This window comes from Botryllus schlosseri, chromosome 8 (genome assembly GCF_051294905.1).
Source record: "Botryllus schlosseri isolate E-star chromosome 8, Bs_hap1, whole genome shotgun sequence".
Taxonomy (NCBI): domain Eukaryota; kingdom Metazoa; phylum Chordata; class Ascidiacea; order Stolidobranchia; family Styelidae; genus Botryllus; species Botryllus schlosseri.
In genome coordinates this window covers 24716076-24743371 of record NC_137243.1, presented here as the reverse complement: position 1 = coordinate 24743371, position 27296 = coordinate 24716076, and the positions used below count along the sequence as shown (strand labels likewise).

Genomic DNA, 27296 nt, shown 5'->3' with positions numbered 1-27296 from the left:
CTGCAGTGAAGGGTATTGTGCAGAAGTCATTCGAATTATCGCGGCTGTTAACTTGCAGGGTCTCAAAGATTTGTTGGAACAGTCCTGGGCATTTTCTGTTGCCGTCGATTGTGGTAACAAGCGGAGTACAAATTACTTGAATATTCGCATTCGATTGTATTCAACCAAGGATGGTGAATGGTGATATTCACAACTTTCACGTGATTGCTGTTCCTGTGTTTGGAGAGAAAACTGCCAAACAAATTTGTCAACTGTTGACCTCTGTTCTTGAGATTTTGTGTTCGGATTGGAGGACCAAGTTGTTAGGGTTTACTAGCGACGGTGAACCGATAATGACAAGCCACGTCGGTGGTGTTGGAGCCCTGCTTAAAAAAGGAAGCTTCACAAGAGATTTTCCACTTCTGGTGCGGACTACACCAACTCGACTTGGTTGTACAAAAGGCCTACTCGAAGCTTGCCAATGAAACTTTCATTACTCACATGAACAGCTTGATCGGATTTCTGCGCCGACAGCAGAAGCTCCCAGACTGAGATGCAAACAACATGCCCACGCTTTGTCGACACTCGGTGGGCTTCAATGAAGAGAGTGACTGGATGGTTTGTTGCGAACAAGATACGCGTGCTTCAGTATCTCGATGAAAAAAATCCTCCTGCACGCCCATCGCCAGAGTGGTGGATTTACGTTGTCGCCGGAGAGGTCCTGAAAGTGGTCAAGTCCCTGCAAGGCAAGAAAACTCTGGTCATCGAGCAGCACGCCAAGCTGATGAAGTTGCGTGACAACCTGAAGGACTTGTGTTCGGCAACTACAGAGCTTTGTGAGGAGGATGGCTTCCAGGGTGAATTAGAATACGTCAGAGTGAAATCAGTTTCTGTTTCCATGACAAATGTTCAGGAGTTCATCCTCGACTTAATACTTTTTGTGCAGGCCAAACTTGATGAAATCTCAGAAGCTACAAGGAAAACTGTTCAAAGGGGAGTCGGCCTTCTGGTTTGCACCCTATTTTATGGCGTCTGTGATCTCCTGGCAAACAACGCGGACATCAAAAACAACGAGATACCACCGACGCTCCTGAAGGAACTGGTTAAGTTGCGTCGTTCAGCTGTCTCTGACTTGGTTCGCGAACAGTCAGGACGGCTTCGAGCAGCTGGGTGGGCCGAAGAAAAACTCGAGGATGTCGAGACGGAGCACGCTCAACTGCGGGACTTTTACAGAGACCATGACAATTTTCGCATTACGTTGGAGGAGGAGGGCCCTGATAGCAGCTTCAGGGACGCTTGGGGTGTCCTCGAGGGTATGAACATCCACCTGCCCACCCTAAAGGACTTCTGCGGAACGCTCTCGACCGTGTTTCCAACGACGGCACCAGTGGAAGCGGATTTTTCCGCCATCGGAATTGAAAAGGATGACTACCGGGAGAGCCTGACCGATTTCTCGCTCGAAGGCTGCCTTCATGCAAAACAGTTTCAAGAGATGCAGAAACTTGTGTGATTTTTGGTTAGATCATTAAACTTGAAACACCGGCAGGTGGAGTAACGCAAAACACGAGCTTGTTTTCACATAAAAGTCTCAGTATGGTACCCTCCTACGCCAGGAAAGCCATTTTTCATAAAAGTATAATTTAGTATAATTTAAAATTCTGGTTGAGTATAAAATAAGCTATTTTTGCTAAATTGTACTTAAGTAAAATTTAAAGACCCCTGTATATATATCATTGTTCCAACCTATATTCACGGATTTCGTAGAGTTTGAAAATTTCGAATTTGCCTGTGAATGCAAAAAAAAAAATTTTCAAATTTTTCTTCCAACCCCATAAAATTGTTGCGCTGTCTTCAAAAACGATGCACAACAAATTTGGCTCAATTCCAAGCCGTAGAAGCGGAGTTATTTGAGTTTTTCGATGATAATTCTGGGATTATATCCCGATCAAGGATAATCCCAGAATTATCATCGAAAAACTCAAATAACTCCGCTTCTACCGCTTGGAATTGAGTCATATTTGTTGTGTATCGTTTTTGAAGACAGCGCAACAATTTTATGGGGTTGGAAGAAAAATTTGAAATTTTTTTTTTTTGCATTCATAGGCAAATTCGAAATTTTCAAACTCTACGAAATCCGTGAATATTGGTTGGAATGAATTCAAATTTGGTGTGCGTCGTTTTTTAAGGCAACCTAACGATTTAATCACGTAACCCGCAAGATTCAGGAAAAAAAGTTATTTTTGAACAGCCCTATTCTCCATATCCACCGTCTCTTTTCAAATCACTTCAAGGACAGAATAGCATGAACAATAATGTGGGGGTTATCGCACGACGAAAAGGTTATTCAAGACTACCGTACTAGCACCGCTCATGAGAATGTATTGTTCTTTTTGCATGTGGATATTTGGATGCTTCACGTAAATGAGTGATTCTGGCGGTGCAGACCTCATCGGCAGTTGTGTGCTTGAGGTACACTGCCTCTGAAAATATCCGTAACAATGAGATCATGAAATTTGAACTTGGTGAGAAATCATAGAAGAGTTTTATTTGACTGCTGCTGGACAATTACAAGTAAATCACTCGTACTGGGATCAAATTCAGGCCCAAATGTAGTCCACAAATAGTGACTGCTGGGCTGTTGCTTGTTTTATTAACATATCAGTAGCGCTTATCGCCCATACGGTCATTTGCGCCCAGTACATGAATATCATTAACGTCAGATTTCTTTTTGCCTTTGCTCCGTCAACGTGATCTTTAGCTGCCATCTGTTGTGATGCCAGGTGATGCTCAGTCAACTACTTGAGTCATAATTCGAACTCGCATTAGTGCATCAATCTATTCTTTACTGCAAAAAAATTCAAATAACATATCTCTCTCCATCTTCAACAAACGTAGTTCCGGAATAGGTATGGATAAAAAAAATATCTTATTTACCGATGCAGCACAAAGGTCTGTACGATCTTGTTTGCATATACTCTCCATGAGGAGCGCTAATACATACTAATATTCTGTAATTCCAGGTCGCCAGATGACAATGTAGGATTTGCAAGTGCAGCATCCACAACATTGGAGGAAGACAGTTAACACGACATGGAGTTCAGGGTCCGCCATTTTGCTATGCGCGTATATATCTTCAGCTTCACCGCGGAGATTGTGTGTGACAGGGAATCGTACCTCTCTTTAGACTTGAATTTCGAAACTGTATTGGTGTATCTGATCTTACTAGTGAGCAAAGTCTTGCTTGCAATAGTGGTAGGAGCAAATGAAGCTTGAGGAAGTATACTTGAAATCATGCTTTCATACTTTGCATTCCCAAGCCTTCTTGTCCTTCGCGTTGGAACTAAATTAATGGAAAGATCTGCTCTTCCCCGGGTAGTCATTGCCGTTGGTGGCACTACATTTATATACATTAGGGTTGTTCAAAATTTGGAAAATGTTTGGAATTCTGCGTGTCCATCGCTTATTCTGTAGATTATTGTTAAAAAACAATAATGGGCTTGAAAGAAGCTCGCAGGAAAGCCGGTAATATTTGTCTAAATGCGTTTGAAAGTAGCCGTCGGCAAGTGGGCGGGGAATCGATGAAGTGGGCGGGCAAAGAGAAGCCATTAATCCTGATTGGTTGAAGCCGGTAATAATAAGCTAATGATTGGCTGAAAGACCGACTTTGTGAACACTGCCGGTAACGATTTTTGCGTGCTGTTGTGCAGTCGTTTCTGTTGGTGGCATTACAGACATGATATATTGCCTTTGTTAATGTTGTCATCAAGAGTCCATAGTACAACATCGCAACCGCCTAAGTTAATATCTACCTGCAGAAAGTGCTATGTATTGCACAGGTGCTCTCGCTAGTTGAGATACGAATAAACTAGATGCATGCATATTGCTACCTTCAAACTTTCCAAAAGTTACTGACAGTGAGTGAAACTCAAGTCAACATCTCAGTAGTACTTGTTATGACTGGTTGACGTTTCACCCATAAACAAACGCATATTACACTTTTTATTCACACTTGAATGAAGGCGAAAAGCACTATTTACAAAAGACATTAAAAAAGTACGTTGCAGATCAGTGTTGCATTGTCAGGCACAAGTTGCAGATTACAGGCTTTTGATTAGAGTTGACTTCCTGCTGTCTCCAACTGTCTTCCTATGCTGTTCCACAGCTTGAAGCAGACTGTCTCTTTGTTGTTCATTTTCAGTCAAGATTGCAGCAAAGTCTGTGCTTAGCTTTACACCTCGTTCTGCGGCATCATTAACGACATTGACAGAACTGATGTAGGAGCTCATTCTGGTGTAGGAATCTGATAAGTGCCAAACATCAACCGGTTGAGCTAGCCGCGCCCCAGAGCATTCAAAAACATCAAATATGTACCACTAGGGTTGTCCAAAATTTGGAAAATCTCAAAAACTCTCTGTGATTGTGTCTCATTCTATAGATTATTGATAAAAAACAACAATTAGCCTGAAAGAAGCTTACAGTAAAGCCGTTAAGATTTCGTCCAAAGCGTTTGAAAGTAGCTGCTCAAGAATGGGCGTGCCACTGACCATAGAACGGCGAGAAGACTAGTAATCAAATAACCACGGCTCTTGATTGGCTAATTGGCTATGCTTCAATGATCACCACAGCAACAGCTTGCTGATCAGGTGTTCAAGAAGTCTGCTACCGGCGGGGATTCTGAGTGCGCATTGTTAGTAGTTTGGCAGGTGATGATTTAAGATTAATTCAGGACATGTTGAGGTATGAAATACATGATGAACAAACAACACCTGCTTCACAGAAGCTTTTACAGCATGACTGCTTCATTGTGAAGGAAACGGCTGAAGCCTACATGTCGTGTTTTCATCGAGAGAAAGCAAAGGCGCTTATGCAAGTGTTGAGCGAATTCACCGTTTCAGTACGGATCCACCATCAGTGAATACAAATATATAAAGCTTAACAATGACACTATACGTTGTGTGATCTTATTGGGCTGAAGCTGTAGTATATAGGTGACGTTTTGAATGCTCTAGGGATCGGCGGAATCAGCCGGTTATGCTTGGCCCTTATCAGATGCTTACAACAAATTGAATGCACTTGTAGGCGTTGTTGAAGTCCTTAATGATAACGCAGAAAAGAGGTGGTAATGTACGCACACTCGCACAGGCTGTGCTGGATATGGTATGTCAAAGTCCTTCTTGATCCCGCAGAAAAGAGGTGTAAAGAAAAGCACAGACTATGCTGCATATGGTATCCAGCATAGTTTGGATATCATATCCAGCATAGCCTGTGCTTACCTTAAACCTCTTTTCTGCAGCATCATTAAGGACTTTGGCAACTCTTATAAGTGAATTCAATTTGCTGCATGTATAACTGCCAAGCATAACCGGCCGATTCAGTCGATCCCTAGAACCTTCAATACTTCACTATATACTACAACTTGGTCCAATAAGATGACACAAAGTATAGTGTCATTGTTAAGCTTTATATACTTGTATTCACTGATGGTGGATCCGTACTGAAACGGTGAATTCGCTCAACACTTGCATAAGCGCCTTTGCTTTCTCTCGATGAAAACACGACATGTAGGCTTCAGCCGTTTCCTTCACAATGAAGCAGTCATGCTGTAAAAGCTTCTGTGAAGCAGGTGTTGTTTGTTCATCATGTATTTCATACCTCAACATGTCCTGAATTAATCTTAAATCATCACCTGCCAAACTACTAACAATGCGCACTCAGAATCCCCGCCGGTTGCAGACTTCTTGAACACATGATCAGCAAGCTGCTGCTGCCGTGGTCATTGAAGCATAGCCGATTAGCCAATCAAGAGCCGTGGTTATTTGATTACTAGTCTTCTCGCCGTTCTATGGTCAGTGGCACGCCCATTCTTGAGCAGCTACTTTCAAACGCTTTGGACGAAATCTTAACGGCTTTCCTGTAAGCTTCTTTCAGGCTAATTGTTGTTTTTTATCAATAATCTATAGAATGAGACACAATCACGGAGACTTTTTGAGATTTTCCAAATTTTGGACAACCCTATTGTACCACGACTGTGGCCCAATAAAATCAGACAAAGTAGTGTCCTTGTTGATGTGTACAGTTGCATTCAACGAGGGCGGGCCTCTCCTGAAACTTGAAGTTCGCTCTACCTGTAGGAGCGTCTTTGCCACGTTTTCTCGGGTTTCATTGCTTTCACTCGGCGAAAACAAGGCATATACAGCGGTTTCCTCCACGATATACCAGTCATGCTTTAAAAGCTTTTGTGAAGCAGCTGTGGAAACTTGTTCATCATGTTCCTTGTAACTCAACATGTCCTGGATGAATCTCAAGTCATTACCGGCTGCATCACGACCGATGCTGGAAGCAACCCAGGCAGGGATATAAAAGAGAACTAAAAATAAATTGAAGCGATGCAGCAGTTCCACTTCTTCAGATTTGTAATGTAACTGATCAGCCCACATGAACATCTTCTGAGCATACAGAATTGTGCCCATCCACCTTGCATGGTGTGTTGGACCAGGTTTGTGATGGTGTATATCTCCATCTGCACCGAGAAGAGCAAGAGCATTAGTCACACATTGTTTGTAGTCATCCCGTGTGATGAAATCTTTTCTGGCGAGTAGTAGCTTGAAGTTCTCAACTGTCATTGCTGCTCGTTCTTTAATGCATATAGGAATAGTCAGAGTCTTGAATTGCCGTTTTCTGTCAAGACTGCTCCAGCTCTTAAGGTGGGCAAACCATGTGTTCTCTGGAATGTTTATTTGGAAAAGCAACAACCGGACCAGACGTCTTTGACTACTAGCTCATACACATGGTGCCGACACACATGGTAAAAAACCTTCTTTCCTAGAAGGTCCTCAAGGATCTTCGCTGCACCCTTCTTCCAGCCGCTGTTGCTTGCTGTGGTGTCGAAAACCAAAGCTGTTACAGCATCTTGTATATCCCACTTTTTAATTATGTCGAAAGTAGTTTCAGCTTGTGTCTGACCTGCCGCATTTTGTATCTTCTGAATTCCAAGTAGTTTTCCTTCCGAGTATTGAGGTTGACAAGATAGAACAATTGACAAAGCTTCATATCGATTTCCTAATCTATCCTCTGTGAGCTTTCCATCCCAATGAATGGCAACATGCTGTGGTCTATTTTCGGCAAATTTTTCCAAAATGTCCTGAGATATTTCCAGGCGATTTGTTTCCCTGACTCTCTTCGTTGAAGATCTTGACAGGGAGAACATGGCTATATCTCCTCCACAAGCCTTAATAAATGCTCCCATCAGCATCGTTGTCAGTTACTTGCAATCGATCCAGAGCTTGGGAAACATGCGTATTTTTCATAATATTTTTAGGTGCCATCAGTTTAATGGATTGGGTCGAGGTGCCAAGTCCAACATCAGCATCATAGTCAGAACTTGAAGTGATCGCACCACATGTGATTTCTGCATTGTCGCAATTCTCGCCATTTTCCACACTGTCATTACATCATCCACCACCACAGTACATAGTTCATGAGTAGGGGTTGACTGAGGACAATGCTCTTTCATATGCAGCAAGTAACTCATTACTTCTCGTATAGTAGGTTATCTCGAGCCACAGATGTCATCGCAAGTATATCCGACCAAGTACTGCTCAGATTTGGATCTTGTTCTTCGCTGCGGCATGTGTGCAATCTTTCGCCGTTTTGCCTCTGCCATGACCGCACTATTGTTGCTCCAAAGCATAAACTACTGCTATCGACTCTGAAGCATTCAAAGAACACGTGTTACAGTACTACTAATGACTCATCAACACACAACGCGCTTGTACAGAACCACAACCGCTACTAACAGACTCTACCTCAGCAAAACAGACTTTCAATTTGGTAAAGCGAAGCTCCCGAATCCGAGTCAGCTGTTGTAGTAATCAGTGAAGCTTAGCCGATTACCCAATCAAGAACCGTGGTTTCGTGATTGCCCGCCTCTACTGTCGGTTGCCCGCCCACTCTTCAACAACGACTTTCAAACGCATTTAGACAAATGTTAGCGGCTTTCCTGGGAGCTTCTTTCAAGCCCATTATTGTTTTTTAACAATAATCTAAAGAATAAGCGATGGACACGCAGAATTCCAAACATTTTCCAAATTTTGAACAACCCTAATATACATACACAGCAGTATTTCGGCATTATATTTTAGTAAATGTTACTAAATGTTTTATTCGTTTCCTAGTTCTATCATTGATGAAGAAATACACACATTTTATTACAACTATAATATTATCGTTTTTATACAGCCTGCACATGCTATAGGATTACATCGCAGTGCAAACTTGGCGTAGGTATATGCAGTAGGAATGGTGTGAACCTCTGAAAGGTTCAGGTTCGCGTGAACGCGAACCTTTTTGTAAGGTTCAGTGTGAACGCGAATCCCATGACGTCACGTGACGTCATATTGCTAATTCCAACCATACATTTCAGTGAAGTGACAGCCTACCCTACACGATACCTAGCGACGACTGGGGCCACATAATGCCATAATGCTGAAGTACATATTGACGTGTTAAACGTCGCCAAATGTATCAACTGGGGCAATCAAGTGATATAATAATCCCATAAAAGCAATTTGTTCGGTCGCTTTGCCAACAATTTCGACGAGGACTTACTTGCCAAGGGAATATAAGGTTACGCCTTAACGGTCTAGGTCAGACTGGACAACGTATTCGGCGTCTTGAGTATTGCTACGTTGATATTGAGCAGAGTGTGAAATGGGTTTCTATACTTTTTACCGATATTTCGAGCAAACTTTTGTAAAAAAGCAAGTAAAATATTTGGAGATTGGCAAGGTGCATGTATGCTTCGTGTTGATTTTTTTATGCTGCCAGCGACATGCATATAGTGGTGCAAAGTTGAAATGCGAAGAATTTCAACCAAAGAGAGAGAGAGTCTTTATTTTCATACAACCAAAATACATAACAAACGGCAGTGTTGGTGGTACAGAAAATATGCATGCACCGTATTCGGTATTAGATAGTGTAACAGAAGGCTCGTTGCCGAACTGAAGGGCTCCATGTAACAGAAGGCTCGTGGTGCCTGGAGCAATGCGTAGCTGATGGCGACTTGCTATCCTGTCGTTGTGAGTATTCTTCGCCTGGCAGATGCACTCGTTACAGATATATTTCGGAGAGGCGTACGTCGATGTTGCGTAGATGAATCTCAAGTCTCAAGGGGAGACATGAGAGAAAACGTGGGTTTTTATACCCTTAAAATTCGTAACAATGCAAGTGATTGTAAGGCTTTAGCCAATGAGAACGGACTATTAAAGTTCTAGCACAGGAAAAAGGCAGCACTATAGTTAGGACTGTTTGGCGTAACAATGCCTACGGAGCTTGCGCAATCTAGAAGAGATAGTAGCGTTCTCATGGTTGTCATGATATAGTGAAATCCTAATAAGAGCACAGTATATTTCCTTCATAACAGATACCAAGCGTTAGCTAGGGACATGGAATTCAAAGGACCGGCGGTCTGCTACACCGACCTCCCTTTGAGAGGGAGCGGAACCAGGTGACGTGGAAGAGCCAAGTAAAGAATTATCGTCGTAGGTATCTACCATGAAGGAAATGACAAATGCGTGAAGGAAATGACAAATGCGAACAACAAATGCAAAAGCATGCAGTTATCAATGCTTGATGGATGTACCGAGTGAATTTTATATTATAAATCACCCACGCTGCGTGTGGAGGCAAGGTTCTTACAAAATCATAATAAGTAAATCTCCCACGCTGAACGTGGTGGCAAGGTTCTTACAGAGACACTATATTGAGTGTCATAAGTAAATCACCCACGCAGGCAGACTTGGACAACTAGATAATTCTAGTTGTCTAATTTCACTAAATTAGAGCGAAATGCCAGTAATCTAATTCTAATCTAATTTGTGAAATGGTTCCATGCTGTAATTCTAATTCTAATCTAATTTACGAAATGTTATTATGCTCTAATTTTAATTCTAATCTAATTTGTGAAATGACCCTATGCTCTAATTTTAGTTCTGTCAAGATATCTGCTTATCTACAGCGGCGTTTATTATCAAAAGCACAAGCTCAACGAATCCAACAATAACAATAATAAGTATCCACATCCAGCATGTGCCATCGCTGTAGCGAGTAGTCTCTCAGTATGGCTCATATCACTACATCCTCCTCTTTCAGTTTTCGTCATCGTCGATGTAGCGTTTCGGTTTGCGTACAGCTCGGCCGTATCTGGTAGTCTGCATGCTTGTGTTCAAGGCGCTTGAGGATGGTGTGGTGTTGTCTTCTTCTTCTATCGGTATGGATGCGTCTGGCGTTTCCACAACGTTTGTCGAGGTTTGCTCCGGGGCACATGTTTCCACAGTTCTCAAGTAGGCCCGATTTCTTACAAGCTGTCGTCCTGTTGACATTTGTACTGTGTATCTTCGGTCACTTTCACGCGATAGTATGGTCGCGGGCTTCCAAACTTTATCTTGTTTGTCCAGCACCCGTACATTTTGTCCATGGTGCAGTAGTGGAAGGTCTTTAGTGTGCTGATCCGCGTATTTCTTCTGGTTTTCCACTATCCGGTCAACCTTGTCCCTGTATATCTGAGGTGTTGAGATGATATCATGAGTAGGCAGCTTCGTTGTGATGCGGCGGCCAAATAGCAGTTCAGCAGGGCTGGGCAGCACATTGTCGAGAGGTGTTGCCCGCACATTGAGTAAGGCTGCCTGGATATCTCCTCCAGTCTTGATACATTTCTTGATGATAGGTTTGAGATATCCTATCTGTCTTTCGATGAAGCCATTGGATCTGCTGTGTCGGGGTGAGCTGGTTGTGTGCGCGATGCCCCATTCATCACAGAATTTGTCGTATTGGCTGAGGTAACAAGGTCCACCGTCACTGACTATTTCCTTGACGCTTCCAAATAAGCTCAGGATCCTTTTCGTTTTGTTGATGACAGATTTCGACGTGATCGATCGTAATTCTTGCACGATGGGGTACCTGGAAAAGTAGTCTGAAATGATCAGAAAGTTCCTACCTTTGATCTCGAAAATGTCAGTTCCAAGTTTCACCCAAGGTCTTGGTGGGCGTTCATGCATCTTCATCGGTTGTTTTGTTTGTTCCGGTAGGAGCTCCTGGCATGATTCGCATGACTTGCAGAGTGTTTCAATGTCGTTGTTGATTCCAGGCCAATATACATATTCCCTGGCAAGTCTTCTTGTCTTTTCGATGCCCTGATGACTCTCATGTAGTTGTTGTAATATATCTGGTCGCAGACATGATGGAACAACTGTCTGATTTCCTTTGAATATTATGCCGTTTTCAAGGGCTAGCTCATCCCTGTAGTTCCAGTACTCCCGTATGTTCGAAGGTACCTCTTGAATCGTGTCGGGCCAACCAATGTGTATGGTTTCGGCAACGGTTTTCAAGATCGGATCTGTTGCAGTTAGCTGTTGTATCTGCGATTGCTTCACACTTGAAAAACACAAAAAGTCAATGGGCATATCACTAATGCAGCTGATAGGTACTGTGTTTGTGTTGTGGTCGAGAGTTGCAGTCTCGTCATTTTGGCTTGGTAGGCGCGAGAGTGCATCAGCAAGCACCATGCCGGGTCCAGGTCTGTAGGATACCACAAAGTCGTAGCCTAGTGTTTGCGATATTATTCTCTGTAAGCGAGGGGGTGCACAGTATATAGGTTTTTTGAATATCATTTCAAGCGGTTTGTGGTCGGTAATGACCTTGAAGTGGCGGCCGAACAGATAATGGTGAAATCTTTTTATGCCGTACAGAATTGCTAGGCACTCTCGCTCAATATTACTGTAATTTGTCTCACTTGGCGTCAGAGCTTTACTTGCGAAAGCGACCACTCGCTCACCTTGAACCAGCCAGCTTCCCAATCCTTTTAGCGATGCATCCACTTCCAGAGTGACCGGTGAAGTAGGATCGTAGTATTGTAGGATGTGGCTGTCAGTGATTGCTTTCTTGATCTGCTCAAAGGCGTGCTGGTGATCTTCATTCCAGAGAAATGTTATATCCTTTTTGCAGAGGTCTCTCAATGACGCACTTGTTTTCGAAAAGTTTGGAATGTGACAGGCTAGGAATTGTGCCATGCCTAAGAATGTTTGTAGATCCTGCTTGTTTCGTGGTGTCGGCATGCCGGTTATGTCACTGACTTTTGTCGGGTCAGGTTTTACACCGTGATCAGTCAGGAGTCTTCCGAAGAACGAGATGCTGTTGGTCTTGATACAGCATTTCTTGGAATTGAGCATGAGACCCTCTTTTTTCGCAGTGTACAAGAAGTGTCTCAGTCGCCTGTCATGTTCGTCATCGTCTTTTCCGTGTATCACAATATCATCAGATATGCCAACACAACCTTCGCATTGGGCAATGATAGCATCCATTTTAGCTTGGAATATATCCTGTGATACATTGAGCCCGAATGGTAGGCGCAAGAAACAGTATTTGTCGCCAAGGGGGCTTCGAAATGTCGTCAGTTCTTGTGAAGCTGGTGATAGTTTCACACTCCAGTATCCAGATTTAGCATCAAGCTTAGAAAATACTTTTGACTTGCTGAATTCTGGTAGGAGTTCTTCGACTGTAGGGATCTTGTGTGGATTTCTCTTCAGCGCTTCGTTAAGGCGTCTTGGATCAAGGCAGACTCGCAGTGTTTTATCTGCCTTCATTGCCACAGTAAGCGAAGAGCACCAGTCAGTATGTTTGGTGACTTTCCGTATAATCCCCAGGGTCTCCATCTTATCGAGTTCTTCCTTGATTTGATCCTTAATGTGGATTGGACATTTCCGCGGAGCATCTTGGAACGGTTCTGCGTTCTTGTGTTTGTGCAGAGTTTCTTCACCCTTAAAGTTGCCAATGCCGTCAAAGCAGTCTGGAAAACATTTTTTCAGGTCCTCAATGGTATCCACTCTAGGCGGTGTCTGCTCTGTATGAGGAGCTTTGTCCATGACACTGCATGTGTCCAGATTTAGTGTTACAAGATTGAGTGCCTCGCAGGTGTCGGGACCGTCAGTGTCAACCACGTAGAATTTATCTTTACGATACTTCTTGCAATGTGGCCGTTTGATGCGGAGGGTTATCGATCCAAAGCACTCAATACGTGAACCAGAGTAGTTCTTTAGCAAAACATTGGGTTCTGGTTGTAGCGGGGTCGGTTTGAATTTCCCGAATATTTCCTTGAAAAGTCGTCTTGGAAGAGTGTTTGCTCCAGCTCCAGTGTCGACCTTAATCTTCCAGCTCCCAGTCAACTTTGGGTTTATATGCTTGAATTTAATCCTGGTGTATGCTTCCTTACCCTGTTTGTTCTTGCAGTCGTTTACAGCTCCAATGGTGATCGATGAAATTGTGTTCGTTTGGTCATCATCACTATCGGGGTTTTCACAGTCGGTACTGCTGCAGTCTGTGTCATACACTTTTACTTCTGATTGTCGAGTATGTCGACTCTTTTGATGTTTCTTTGACTTTCTCGGAGCCTTACGTTGGTGGCTCTCTCGTTGCTTGCTTCTCGCATTGCCGTCGTTATCACGCTTCTTCGTTGCGCAGAAATCCTCCCAGTGGCCATAGTTTTCGCAATAGTTACAGCGAGACCTAAATGCTGGGCATTTCCAACCGTGTGATAGTCCGCATTTGTTGCAGGTCTTGTCTCTATCTCCTTTACGGATTATGTCAATGCTTGAAGTTGCTCCTTCGGGAGCATCATGGCTACTGTTATATGTGTGTAGCGCTTCCAGTTCTAAACCTAACTGTAGGGCTGCTTTAGTCGTGAAGCCTTTCGGTTTTTTCAAGATCTTTACTCTTAAGGCCTCTGCACACTGACCTCGCGACGCAACATCGCGAGTTGCGCGTTGCGAGTTGCGAGTCGTAAGTCGCGAAGCAATGCACATTGCACACTGGTCCCGGCAGTGCCCACAAGCGGCAACTACAGCTCTTGCGCGTTCTGTCCGAAGTCTCGCAATGGATACACATTGCACAGCTCCCGATAGATCGCAAAATGAATATTTCGATGGGTATACATGGGTTTGTCAATGAATAAGATGACGTCTTATATGCACACACGAACCAATATCATATTTCAATGCTGAAAACGCATAATCTGGGTGACCCAGTTAAAGGCGCTATTTCCGGTTGCCGATCCAAATTTCTGGAGTTCTAGCTGTAGCCTATTGTGGCTACAAACACCAAGCCTTTCTGTATTCCACTACCTCAGTGACTGCATCAACTGTCAAGCACTCATACATTAATTTCTCGATATGATAGAGAACAACATTCAAATGCATTATAACTTTATTACAAATGAATTGAGTCTTGACAATATTCAAATATAACTCTGGGATTCTTTCCTTTTCAATCTTCGATTCGCCCTCAGTTATCAAGCATGGAAACTGATCCGTAGGCCTGGTTGATTCATTCTCCATAATGATGCATAGTCCATTTCTGACTTATAATATTAGCCACTACAATTCGTACCGAAGTCTGATAAAGAGGAGAATAGACGAAATCTAACATCAAGAGTTACACTGCTGCTATACCTAGTCAACAAAAAGATTTTCAGACGTCGTATTCTGAGATGTACCGATATCTGAAATATAGCCTACATCAGTGAACCCATGACATACCACGATTATATGTACCTGCTTAGCCCAGTTTCCAACCAATGTACATTGTACATTGTACAGTCTGTACAGGTTAAAATGAACCAGACAAGGTATATATATAATAAATCCACCTGTAGACATACAATGACTGAGAGATTCGCGGTATCGGTACTGCTGGAGCTGGTTGGCCTTTGGTAATTACCAAGTACCGGTACTGCGTACATACAGTAGAATGCGCTCTTGCAGTTAAGCTTCAAGTTTTAAAATGGCCTCAATTCAGTCTAAATTCAATGAGGAAACAAATATAGATGCCAAAACACGCAATACCCGGACAAACTATTGCGGTGACATAGAGCTAGCAATCAGTAACTGCTGACCAGTCGCTCGCAACTCGCGACAAAGTTGAAAATTTTCAACTTTGTCGCGGAGTTGCGCAACCCTGTCGCAGACGGCATGTTGCGACTTGCCGGCGACTCCGGTCTGCATGGTCCAGTCGTAGACAGGCGCGATTCTCTCGTTTTATCGGGTCGCGAGCTCAGTGTGCAGAGGCCTTTAGTTTCTCGATTGGGGTGGATGGTACGATTCTTTCCACCAATCTCTCTTCTACATCATTGCCTTCAAAATCACATTTCTTAGCTATTTTTCTGATTCTGTGGACGAAGTCGGTCAGTGACTCATCCTTCAACTGGCATAGCTTCGCAAATTCTAATCTGTGAACTCTGTAGCTCACTCTGTCACTTGTATCGATCTCCAGTTTGAGTAGTTCCCATATCCGTTCGGGCACTTTCCTGTCATCGGCGGACAGTCCCGATTGTCGTACTCTTCTGGCGCCTTCATCGCCTAATCCCATCATTATGGTCGCGGCTTTCTTGGCGTTATTTGCAGTGGCATTCAGCTCGAAGTATACATTTATCATATCCTGGAACGTTTCCAGAGCTTCGGAGAGGGGGTCATATCCCCAGTCCATCTTCGGAATCGGATTGGCCATTGTCTCTTACCGGAACTCACTTCTCTGTCTACCCGCAGGCACACCGGAGTCTCTCGGAATTAATCTTCACGCTGACTTGTCTTTACACGTTTACCGCTGCCACCATGTCAAGATATCTGCTTATCTACAGCGGCGTTTATTATCAAAAGCACAAGCTCAACGAATCCAACAATAACAATAATAAGTATCCACATCCAGCATGTGCCATCGCTGTAGCGAGTAGTCTCTCAGTATGGCTCATATCACTACAAGTTCTAATCTAATTTATTGTTTTACTGAGAATGCCTCTTTGTCTGAGGCATTTTGAAGCGAGTTAACAAGAATACCCCTCTCGCGTATAGGGAAATCCAGTGACAAGCTGCCATCGCCTTACTTATACCGTGCACGTGCACGTGCACCGTGCAGTCATAGAAGTTATTGTGACGAATAACAGCCTGCTAACATAGTAGCTTGTAGTCTGCGAACAACATTCTAGTTTTTAAAACTTACGTTAGTACAACGTCGTTCTGACTAACATGGGCGGTACCCATGGTTACCGCAAAAGAAGTAATATTTTATTAAAGTAGTACAATACAACAAGAAATATCATTATCATAAACGACATTTTATTTTGAACTATATGAGCTGCGCACGATACCCGACAACGCTTTCGATATTGGGACCAGCCAGACATGATCTTGTGGGGACGTCCTATACCAATTTCTAATCATCTTGTCTTTGCAGTGTCAGCATGGCCAGCCATTGCACGTCAAGGCAATATGCTTATTGATACAGCTGACTCTCCATCGATGGAATACTGTTGCCATCGCAGAAGCCGTTTCAGCTAATGTGGAATAGTGTTATTGGGCACATGCGAATAGCTTATTTTGAAACAATAACAATAATTTGAAACTGTAATCCATTTTAGCATTTAAAAATGCTTTATTTCACGTTTTTCCTAAATATCAAATCAGATCGCCGGCCGCGATTGCGGTGACCCCTGGTTTAGTAAAAACCGAGCCAAGCTTGGTGTACAGACGTTAACCATTTTCATGGTTATTGGAATGCACTGTGATTTGATATGAACTGATTTTTGCTGTATTCATTTCCCATTCACAATTTCATTCAATTTCCAAGTATTTGCGAATTTAGTAATTATAATTATAAGCTAATTTGAAAAAAAATGTTTAAGTCTAATTCTAATTCTAATCTAATTTGGAAAAAGCTGTGTAGCTCTAATTCTAATTCTAATCTAATTTGGAAAAGCTGTGTAGATCTAATTCTAACTCTAATCTAATTTGGAAAAAGCTGTGTAGCTCTAATTCTAATTCTAATCTAATTTGGAAAAGCTGTGTAGATCTAATTCTAACTCTAATCTAATTTGGAAAGAACTGTGTAACTCTAGTTCTAATTCTAATCTAATTCAGAAAAGCTGAAAATTTCCTAGTTGTCCAAGTCTGCACGCAGGGGTTGCAATACGAGAGTCAATTCGATCGCGCCGCGCGTGGGGGCAAAGTTCTTACAATATCACCATATTTGGTGCAGTCAATGAGGGAATATACGATACCCTCGACGGTACGTGCTGGGATGCCGGAATTAATTCGCTCGCGGAGTACCGCTACCAAGCCACGGGCGTGGTGGTGTGGAAAATGCGTGCTGTGGATGACCGAGGAAACCCGGTGTGAATCTCGGACCGCGGCATCAAACCGTGGGGATTCGCGCGAAGGAATGCAGATGAGGCACTGGACGCGTTGCACGATGTCGTGCGATTGCATTCGTATAAGATGCGATGCTTGCAGTGTTGATTCGTGACATGTCGGTTGCGTTCGACGTCGACTATGAAGTTGGTTGTTGGATAGTTGCATCTTGAGCTGTGAACTGTGTGTCGTTCGGCTGTGGAGCGCGAGATTCTACCAGCGGAGTTGTGGTCATCCATTACGCCGCACGAGTGGCAGTCAGAATTGACTGATCGCAGTTCAATGTCTCGGTGGCCAGAGCATCCGGATCCATCCTCAACTCAGCAGCGTACCGTCGTCCAGGTGGGTATAAAATGCACGGGCAGGCTGAAAACAAGCTAGGCGCCAGCATAACGTGATACAAACAATTACTAAGGCTAGACGATAAGTACAGAATATACAGGAAGCAAAATAATGCAATTTCCATGAGCTAATAACTACAAACCAGGCGGGAAGGTATGTATCTAACGGTAGGGAAGACTGTCCCGATGTAGGACAGGACGCTGCAGCCTGTCGGTTCACCTATGATTCGGAAGGATCGATGAGCTAACTAATGTAAGTTGAATGGTGCAAGGTGATAAATATCGTCATGCGCGCGGTGTTTATCGCGTAGAATGAATGATGAAAATGACCCGAATGGCGGTTCGAATTAGCGCGTGCAATCGTAACTGTGGTAGTCATGCTATAATGATGCATGTTTTTTTGAAGGTATAGCACTGTGCTGACCGATATCGTAAAGAAGCGGACACTGTATGTATAATGCGTATACGCAGTGTTGTCAGTGGTAGAGGAACCCATCCATCACACCGGTTCGCGAAGTAGGAGGTGTAAAGGTGAACATTCTTATCGCGTGATAAAGGAACATGAATAACCGGAACACGACAATATTCAATGAATTCAGATGTGAGTCTTACTGTACCAAATCTTTCCACAGACTTCGTGAGACCCGTGATCAGGGTCACACGTGCGCGCAGAAATCTGAAGACGTCTTCGGAGTTAGGGTGTTCACTCTTACTAAACAATGAACATATGCCGAGTGTCCCGGAGCACTAGATGGATCCTCAAAGGTGTCGTGAGCCAAGTTCAAGCGTATGAACAGACGGAGCTCGAAAGACAGTTCTTGTACTTAGGCAGCGCTAGTTACCCGACCAGGTTACGTCAAGTTAGCACTAAATGATACACCAATGCTGTTGCTGTTAAGCACGTGATTATAACCCTGAAATGAAGGATGAATCTTGCTCAGTGTTGCCAACTCCGGATGGAAGAAAATCGCTAAAACAGGTGTCAAAAATCGCTAGATGGCGCTAAATTTTGACAAAAAATCGCTAGAAAAAATCGCTAAAATCTCTGATAATGCTAGGGATGTTAAATTGAGAGAGAATATCAATACATTACTGTCAGCTATTCCGTTTGAATGCGTCCAACGTCACATTATCATTATTTTAGTTCAATAAGAAAGATTCATCTCCAACCACGACAGAATGTGCATGACCGTGAACAACAAATCTCCCTGTATCACCAGTTTTCGGTCCAGTCAGAAGCATTAAGCGCTTCAGATAGGCACAAGACGAATTTGAGGTGGCAGCTAGAAAGCCTGGATCTTGATTTGATTCATACGTCCGTGCATGCGATCTATTGATGGTTGCTCTATGGCGATTGCCTTCCCTCAACTGTGTTGAAGTAATTCAATATGACATGACTTGATAGATGAGAATAATATAGAACAAAATTTTATACAACGGAATTTATAACATCTGTTCTTTTCCTTTTGCTTGTTGATACTTTCAACTTCAAACGACTGAGGCCAGCTAATGACAATAAAGGATTATCACCATACGCCTTATTTAATAATCTACCCCATTCCTATGTATATGTTCCAAGTAAGTGCCTGCTGTTTTAATCGAATTTATTGGAAATTGAGGTATAATAAACGAAAATGGTGGAAGATGCGAAGGAACTGCAATAAGTTTCTCGATCAGTACCCGCACAACAATTCCTCTTCTCTCACCTACAATATAACAATGGAAGGAAAAGCATGATGAAATTTCGTCGTACAAATAAATGCATGGAACAAATGATCGAAAATGCGATCTGTTTACAGATATCTTGAACTAGTCATCCAAAATCTTGGTGAACTCTACACATGCGACGGAAGTGGATGCAGACTCTTCTCCTGGGTTTGATCTACTCGAGTATGTGGCCATCGTACCGATCAACTTGACAACTTTTGGGGGTAGGGGGTAGTTCATACAGCATTTGTCATGTCTACTCAGACCGAATTTTATGGTCATTATTGACGAGAGCATTTCAAGTTCCAATTTATTGCGGCGCTTAGACTTGACCTCATTCATGCTGCTGAACACTCTCTCGACATCGGCATTCGACTGCGGAAGTACCAGGGTCTGGATTGCAAATTCTGCTATATCTTGAAATGGATTCGAACCTGATGAATCTTGGCAATCCAGTACTTCGGACCAAAATCTTTCGGTGTCGTCTGTACAACGCCAACTGTGTAGATCAGTGGTTCCCAACCTTTTTCGACTCGTCGCCCCCTTTTCAAGCTCAACACCGATCATCGCCCCCCAAATATTGGGAACCGAAAAACAGCACTTCGTCAGCCCCTCCCCCTCCCCCGAAAAAAACCTTGGTCTTTGGCCCCATAGGGTGATAAACCAAACCCCAGACCCTCTTCAGCCAGTGGGCTTTTTGTCGCTACATATCAGCTATACCCTATTTCATGTACTGTTTGGTGAGTCACCGTATTTCGACTAAACGCGCGAAGCGCGACAAATTTATATAATACATGTTTAAATCGGTCGATATGGTCGATGTGGTACGTTGGAGAGGGTAGGACCACTAAATAATAATTAAACATCTTCGGCTGAATCGTTGTTAGATTGACTTCTTTACATGGTGCTATTTCGTGACCTCCTATATCTGCTATGTCAGGAGATATGGAAATCGTCAAGATGTACCAAACTAAAAGACGCACATGATTTCATATTGGTATTTCTTTACTGGCAAATAATTTTTTCCTTGCGGGGTGGTATTTGTCCTGTAGGGTCAAGGTCGCCAGGACAGGAACATTCGACGCCAGCGATTGAGGCGCCTATGGATAATTAAACATATATGTATATTGTATATATATCGAAGTTTTCGGTCAGCACAAGGGCATTCCTTTCGGCCAAGGTCTTCTCGCTGCTGATCGTTCTGGCACACTTCTCGGAGTTGCATGTTACATGGCCTCTAACTTCATATGTCTTGGTGCGCCGTGGGGCAGTAATGGCCGACGCCGAAGTCTCTCATTTCCATAAATTATGCGTATTTTTGTTGGTTGACGGGGACCCCAACATCAAGATTCATGAAAATGTAAAAAAAGTTGCTTGAATTTTTAAAAAATTACTCAATCATTCATGTTGATTCACGAAATAAATTTGGGCTTCCTTCGATTTCGGGCCCCCACTCCCAATTGAGGGGTTTGGGGCGCAGTAATTACGTTCCCGACTCCAATATAGCCGTTTTAACGCGCCATCACCCCCTTCGTTGTTTTCGCCCCCCATCGCCCCCTTCGTCCGTTTTCGCCCCCCTATCGCCCCCTTCGTTGTTTTCGCCCCCCTAGACCGCCAAATCGCCCCCTGGGGGGCGATATCGCCCACGTTGGGAACCACTGGTGTAGATGAATGTTCTGAAACTGCGTCTCTGCAATTGATATCCTTTGATCCTAACGGGTACCACAACTGGTACTGCTCCACATCGGACCGTTGCTTACCGTATAACGACCAACCACACCGGACCGTACTGCTTACCGTATAACAACCAACACAGCCAGGGCCACTAGCAGTTCGTTCATATCGTTATTCATGTACGCAGCATGCTGCCAGAGCGGTGATCAGTGACTCGTGACGCCGCTGTGGCGCGTGGTTTGTTATCACTGAGCTATATATCATTGAAGAGCTTCTTGGAGGTACAGAACTTCAATATACAATTGCAAATTTGAAATTGAAGTCCGCACTCTGGTGGCCAGTATAGCCAATACCGTCGTTGGCCAGAACTGATCTTTATTAAATTTTTTCGGTGAAAAAGCGCTACAAAAGCGCTAAATGCTTTTAAAAAATCGCTAGATTTATCGCTAGGCGCTAGATCCATATTTTTTGGCGCTAAAACGGATGAAAAATCGCTAGATCTAGCGCGAAAATCGCTAAATTGGCAACACTGATCTTGCTGTTCAAAAATGGAGTCAGGATATTGGTATAATGTGGAAGGTGCCGTGTTACATAACATAACGGGCTGATTTGCATGAAACAGTTTGGTTAGGCTTGCGATGTTTAGGAGTGTATGAGTAAAGACTGGCAGGTGAGGTCTGCCATGTCTTGATTAAAGAAAACAACAGCTCGCAAGATCGGGGCGCGTGATTGACAACCCATACTGCGTGTGCTGAAGGGACACAAGGGAGAAACTTCCAAGAATGTGAAATTTTACAGGAATAGTAGTTGAATAAAGCAACAAAACCACGTGGTCACGGCGTGGCCGTGCATGGGAGTCTGCGGTAGCTTAGATACGGAAATAAACGTGAAGCATCCCCGTGGAGAATGCATAAAATTGCATAATGAGGGATTGTTGAGGAAATCGGCGCCTCATAACTAGGAAGGGAATGCTGAAACCGAAAGGGCGCAGGTCCTCGTATGCGGAGTTGTGGCAACTGGTTTGTCGTTAAAGGCCATAGAAAGTACTTTAAATCATGCACATGCATACACTGTTTATAAGATAGCATGGCATACGATCGAAAATATGAGTGGCGAATACCGGTTGTAATATAAGTTATTCTAAAATGGTGCTGTGGCGCTCTAGCTTATTTTCGCGATCGATATGACGAAAATTTAACAGGCGTTACCGGGTATAGGTGATGATCCGGTGGTACTGAAGTTGATGGCGGCCGTACTGACTCTTTATTATCCGAAGCTTTTGTGAGTTTTCCGAACTCAAAAGTACCATGTGTTTGATGGCTCTTGAACGTCCTACAATCTGCTGGCTACCGAACGCGGGGTGCCATGTAACAGAAGGCTCGTTGCCGAACTGAAGGGCTCCATGTAACAGAAGGCTCGTGGTGCCTGGAGCGATGCGTAGCTGATGGCGACTTGCTATCCTGTCGTTGTGAGTATTCTTAGCCGGGCAGATGCACTCGTTACAGATATATTTCGGAGAGGCGTACGTCGATGTTGCGTAGATGAATCTCAAGTCTCAAGGGGAGACATGAGAGAAAACGTGGGTTTTTATACCCTTAAAATTCGTAACAATGCAAGTGATTGTAAGGCTTTAGCCAATGAGAATGGACTATTAAAGTTCTAGCACAGGAAAAAGGCAGCACTATAGCTAGGACTGTTTGGCGTAACAATGCCTACGGAGCTTGCGCAATCTAGAAGAGATAGTAGCGTTCTAATGGTTGTCATGATATAGTGAAATCCTAATAAGAGCACAGTATATTTCCTTCATTACAGATACCAGGCGTTAGCTAGGGACATGGAATTCAAAGGACCGGCGGTCTGCTACAATAGGAATGATCGATAAGACCGTGAAGGTCATCTAGTCTGATCACACCAGCATCAAACAGGTACACTTGACTCTGAACAGTCTGGCTGTAAAAAATTGTTTAGTTAAAAATAGAAAAAAAAATTAAACGGAGGTAGCAATGATCAATGAAGCAATGTCTGGGCGAGGTAGAGCAACAGTGTTAGTATAACGACAGGAGATGATCAAGTAGGTCTTTTTTGAATCTATGATAAGGCAATTCACGGATATGTGGTGGTAATGCATTCCAGATGATAGGTCCCGAGTAGTCGATAGATCTCTTAGTTAGGTTGCTATTGGGTGAGGGTAAGCAGATATTTCCCTTTGACGAGGATCTCGTGTTACGGGAATGGACATTTTTAGCAGGTATGAAAAAGTCATCAAACACAGGAGGCAGACTATTGGAAAAATATTTGTGAATAACTTTTGATACTTCGAAGCGATATAGTTCATCAACTCGCAAAATTCGATGCCGTATCGCACGGTTTTGCAGGGTTCGAATTCTGCACAAAAATGTTGTGCATGCATTTCCCCATACTAAGATTCCATATTGCAGGTGAGAGTGGAAAAGAGAGGAGTAGATGGTTCGTAGTACTGATCTGGAAACCAAAGATTGCAGACGGGTCATTATTCCCACACACCGAGCTAGTTTTGATATTGTGCATTCAATATGCTGCTTTCAAGACATTTTGGCATCAATGGTGACGCCGAGATATTTTGCTGAGTCACATATGGAGATTTGTTTATGATTGATGTTCACAGTGAAATTATGATTGTCATTATTTAAAACGAGCATCTCGGTCTTATCTTCATTCAAGCTTAGTTTGTTTGCTTGCAGCCATCTCGACACTTTTGGGAGTTCCCTATTTACAGATGCATGCAAAATCGTCGACAGTGCTGGATGTTATAAAGAGGTGAGTATCATCAGCAAATAGGGTTGTGCGGAATGAAGATGCATTAACAATATCATTAATATAAATGAGGAAAAAAGTCGGTCCAAGGACTGAGCCTTGTGGCACCCCACAAGTTATATCTCTGGTAGTCGTTCTTAATGTCCCCAGTTTAACAAATTGTTTGCGGTTTGCCAGGTAGCTCTTAAGTAGAGTTGCTGCAATACCCCTTATTCCATAGTGCTCTAGCTTGTATCTTAAGATTCTGTGATTAACTGTGTCGAAAGCTTTGCGGATGTCGATGAAAATGCTGCAGCCACTTTTATTTTGCTTGATGGTTTTGTAATAGTCCGTTACAATTGATAGTATTTTATGGTTGGTGTTGTGGTTTGATCTGAATCTGAAGATGTTTATAATGACGTGAAAAATGGTAATCTACGAAAAAGGTTCACAGTGCAGAACCTACCAAGGTTCGTTTGTGAACATGAACCTCTAAATTTCCGAGGTTCACACACAGAACGCGAACGTGAACCTCACGTTCACACCATCCGTAATATGCAGCGTCGAACGTTGCTGCGTCGTCATCAAGGCCGTTGTCTCTCGACCAATGAGCGTAAAGTTTGGCCAAAGCCTAATGACGACGTACTGCGAGATGTCATTACCAGGCAATTTTCCAACAACCTCCGAAGGTGCGAACACGAATAACATTTCAGAATGCATGAACTATGTACAGAAATACAAGATTGGTTATAAAAGTTGCCTGTTGACACAATGCTGTTGGTCTTGAAGCAAATTGGACGCCATGATATTGGTCCATAAGCAGATTGAAGGTATCTGCTATTATGGCCTTTCTCGACGGACTGGAATTGGCCAGTATCAGCTAAAAGATTTATTTGACAATCGAAAACTGAGCAGATTTGATATTATTTAACCAGCAACAAAGTTTAAATGCATTATCGATGAAATTCTCCCACATAATGAATGGCCCGGAAGAAAAATAAAATGTAGGAGAACCTCCTTCGCATTGCTATATTCCTCCTTGCAGAGGAAGAAGTCATTGGTAGTTTTGAGAAAGAATATTTTGTCTTCGTAGGGATAAAAATTGCAAGCTTGATATACAGAGAGATGTGGCTCTTGGAGCCGTGCCAAACAAACGCTCGCCGAAAACTCTCTCAATTGCCTTCACAAGCCGTGCGCGGAAACGTGTGGGTAATAGAAATGTTGCCAAGAAAAAAATGATCGTACCTTTTGCCAAGATCTCGAAAGCAGCAAGGTCAATGGAGTGATTATCAAAGGTGATCAAGAAAGATTGGGATAATTTCAGATCAGCCTGGACTCATTTGCCTGAGTTCTTCAGAAAATTGGTCAATTTAAGAGAACAGGGGTGAGCTAGTTGGAATATACGAGGTAAATGCAGGCTTGGTATCAACACAAAATATTATCCTTCTGAACGACGACAAGCGAATAACAAGCTCTCAACCCAGCAATATACATCGCGGCAACGAATTCCCTATATATATTCCGGATAAAAAAACATACCGGTATACTTAATGGAAGGATTTTAATGTATGGAATGGTTTTAATCTGAAAATAAAACTGCAGTTTAGGATGATCAAATTTGTGTGGGGTGCCAGTTCTCTGTACAAAAAGACAGGAACAGCGCGAAAACAAAACACTGGAACACGATGAAAAAATATATAGAGCAATCATGGTACATAAAGCACCAGTTTCACCCATGATATGTACCCTACACTATTGTATGTGCAGGACATTGAGTAAAGAATCATGAACTACTTTCTTCGTGAATATGCTGAATAGCCATAGATCCCCAAATACCGGACGTTACACCATCCAGACATTGATCTTCACCCAAGATCACCAGCATGATGTTGCTGAAGCCCTCGCCCACGCATATATCTTCGATAGACTCACAACCAGACATGGGGTAATCGCGATTAGTAATCGTAATCGATTACGACGATTACAGCATTTTCAAGTAATCGTAATCGCAATCGATTACATTCGAGAAAATTCCGAAGTAATCGTAATCGTAATCGACTACTTCCCATATTTAATCGATTTCTTTGCAAAAGAACGATTACTTTTTATTGGTACAGGACTATGAGATAAACTAAACATTCGTGAACAAGGAAAAGGTATTATACCAGTTAGTGATAGCACAAACGTCAGATTTTCAAATGCCACTGCTCATTATTACGTCAGAAAGGGACCATTAGCTTTGCTCGTCATTGCGTAAGAAGTATCCAGCTATCCACCCACACATAGTGAATAGATATTCGATGTACATTTGTGTGATTGTAAGAACACTCACCGTACTGCATATCAGGTTATCAATACATTCCAGACGTCACTACCTCGCAGCAGGATAATTAACCACCACTCTGCCTAGTTTCAAATAGTAACTTTTGTATTGATGTTTGGTTATGCTTAGTTAAACGCGGTTTGACCGTTGCTGCTTGGCGAGCAGTAGGCCTATGTAGTACGAACGTACACCTGACAAAGGTTTGAAATTTTGCAGCCTACTCGTCAAATAAAACATTACGGTTTCCACGACGAAGCATTAAAATCAACAGCTGCTGATATATATCATAACCGAGCGGGTTCTCGTAATGGCCGCTTGCATTACATTATCTGTATTAAGTTGTAGGCAGAATTTTATGTTTACTTTCTCTTATTCTCATATGATTCTACTTGAAACGGGCGCTAATCGTTATTTCACAATTCTTTACTCAACATTTGGGCCTGCCACCATAGCCATCTGCTTATATACAATGTTAGCGTGGCAGGACAAACACAGCAAATCGTCCCCCACTCCAAACGTTGCTCTTGGGTCCCCATAGGGTTTAGTAAATTTTCAAGTTAAAGATTTAATTTCGTCAATAATATTGGTAATTTCATTATATTACTATTTATTTTTAATCCTCTCTCAGCCCCCGATGGTCAGATTTACCTGAAGATCTGGAGGCACGTAATTCATAATTATAAAATCTTGTATCTTGTAATAATTAGTTACTTTAGGGTAGCCTATGTTGTTGATTCGTGACCTCCGGTCTGTTGTATAATCAAAAGATATTGTTGTGGCCCAAACGTAGCAGACTAAAAAAAATACGTGCGTGAGACGCACACAGTAATTGCCATGTCTTTAATGCTCTGTGGGTGCCCGGGTGGCATTTGCATTGTGGGCTTAGATTGGAAGGACCGGACTATTAGTCACGCCCACCCAGTGCGGCTATTGACAATGGACACATACCCCAAGTTTCGGCCTATGTCTTTCATTAGTAGCACACTTCGTGGATTCGCATGTTGGCCGAAACTGCATATGTGTTTTGGTGTGACGTGGCGCGGTATTAACTGGCACCAAAATGCCTATTACTACAAATTATGCATGCTTTTTTTCTTGGCGTATGTATTTCAAAATTAAGTTATCTAGTTGAGACATTTAAATCGCGATGCTCGTAGATAATTTTCAAGTTCATGAAATCTCTCGCAAATAGTCTATAATTTGTGTTGGTTTACGAAATACTTTTGAGTCCCCTTCGAGCTCGCTCCTCACCCTATTAGGAAATTTGGGGTG

The 27296-nt window shown here is 42.9% G+C and overlaps 1 protein-coding gene and 1 long non-coding RNA gene across 2 annotated transcripts in view; one reads left to right on the top strand and one right to left on the bottom strand.

Annotated features, from left to right (window-relative positions):
• The window catches only part of LOC145444541 (solute carrier family 22 member 18-like), a 166521-nt gene extending 145461 nt beyond the window's left edge, over window positions 1–21060 (bottom strand). Inside the window, exon 1 of the mRNA XM_080322532.1 lies at window positions 21053–21060. The gene's annotated coding sequence lies outside the window, so the exon portion shown is untranslated. The remainder of the gene's footprint in view (window positions 1–21052) is intronic.
• Window positions 1–27296, top strand: part of LOC145444556 (uncharacterized) — a 71579-nt gene that overhangs the window by 13299 nt on the left and 30984 nt on the right. The gene's annotated exons all lie outside the window — the stretch shown is intronic.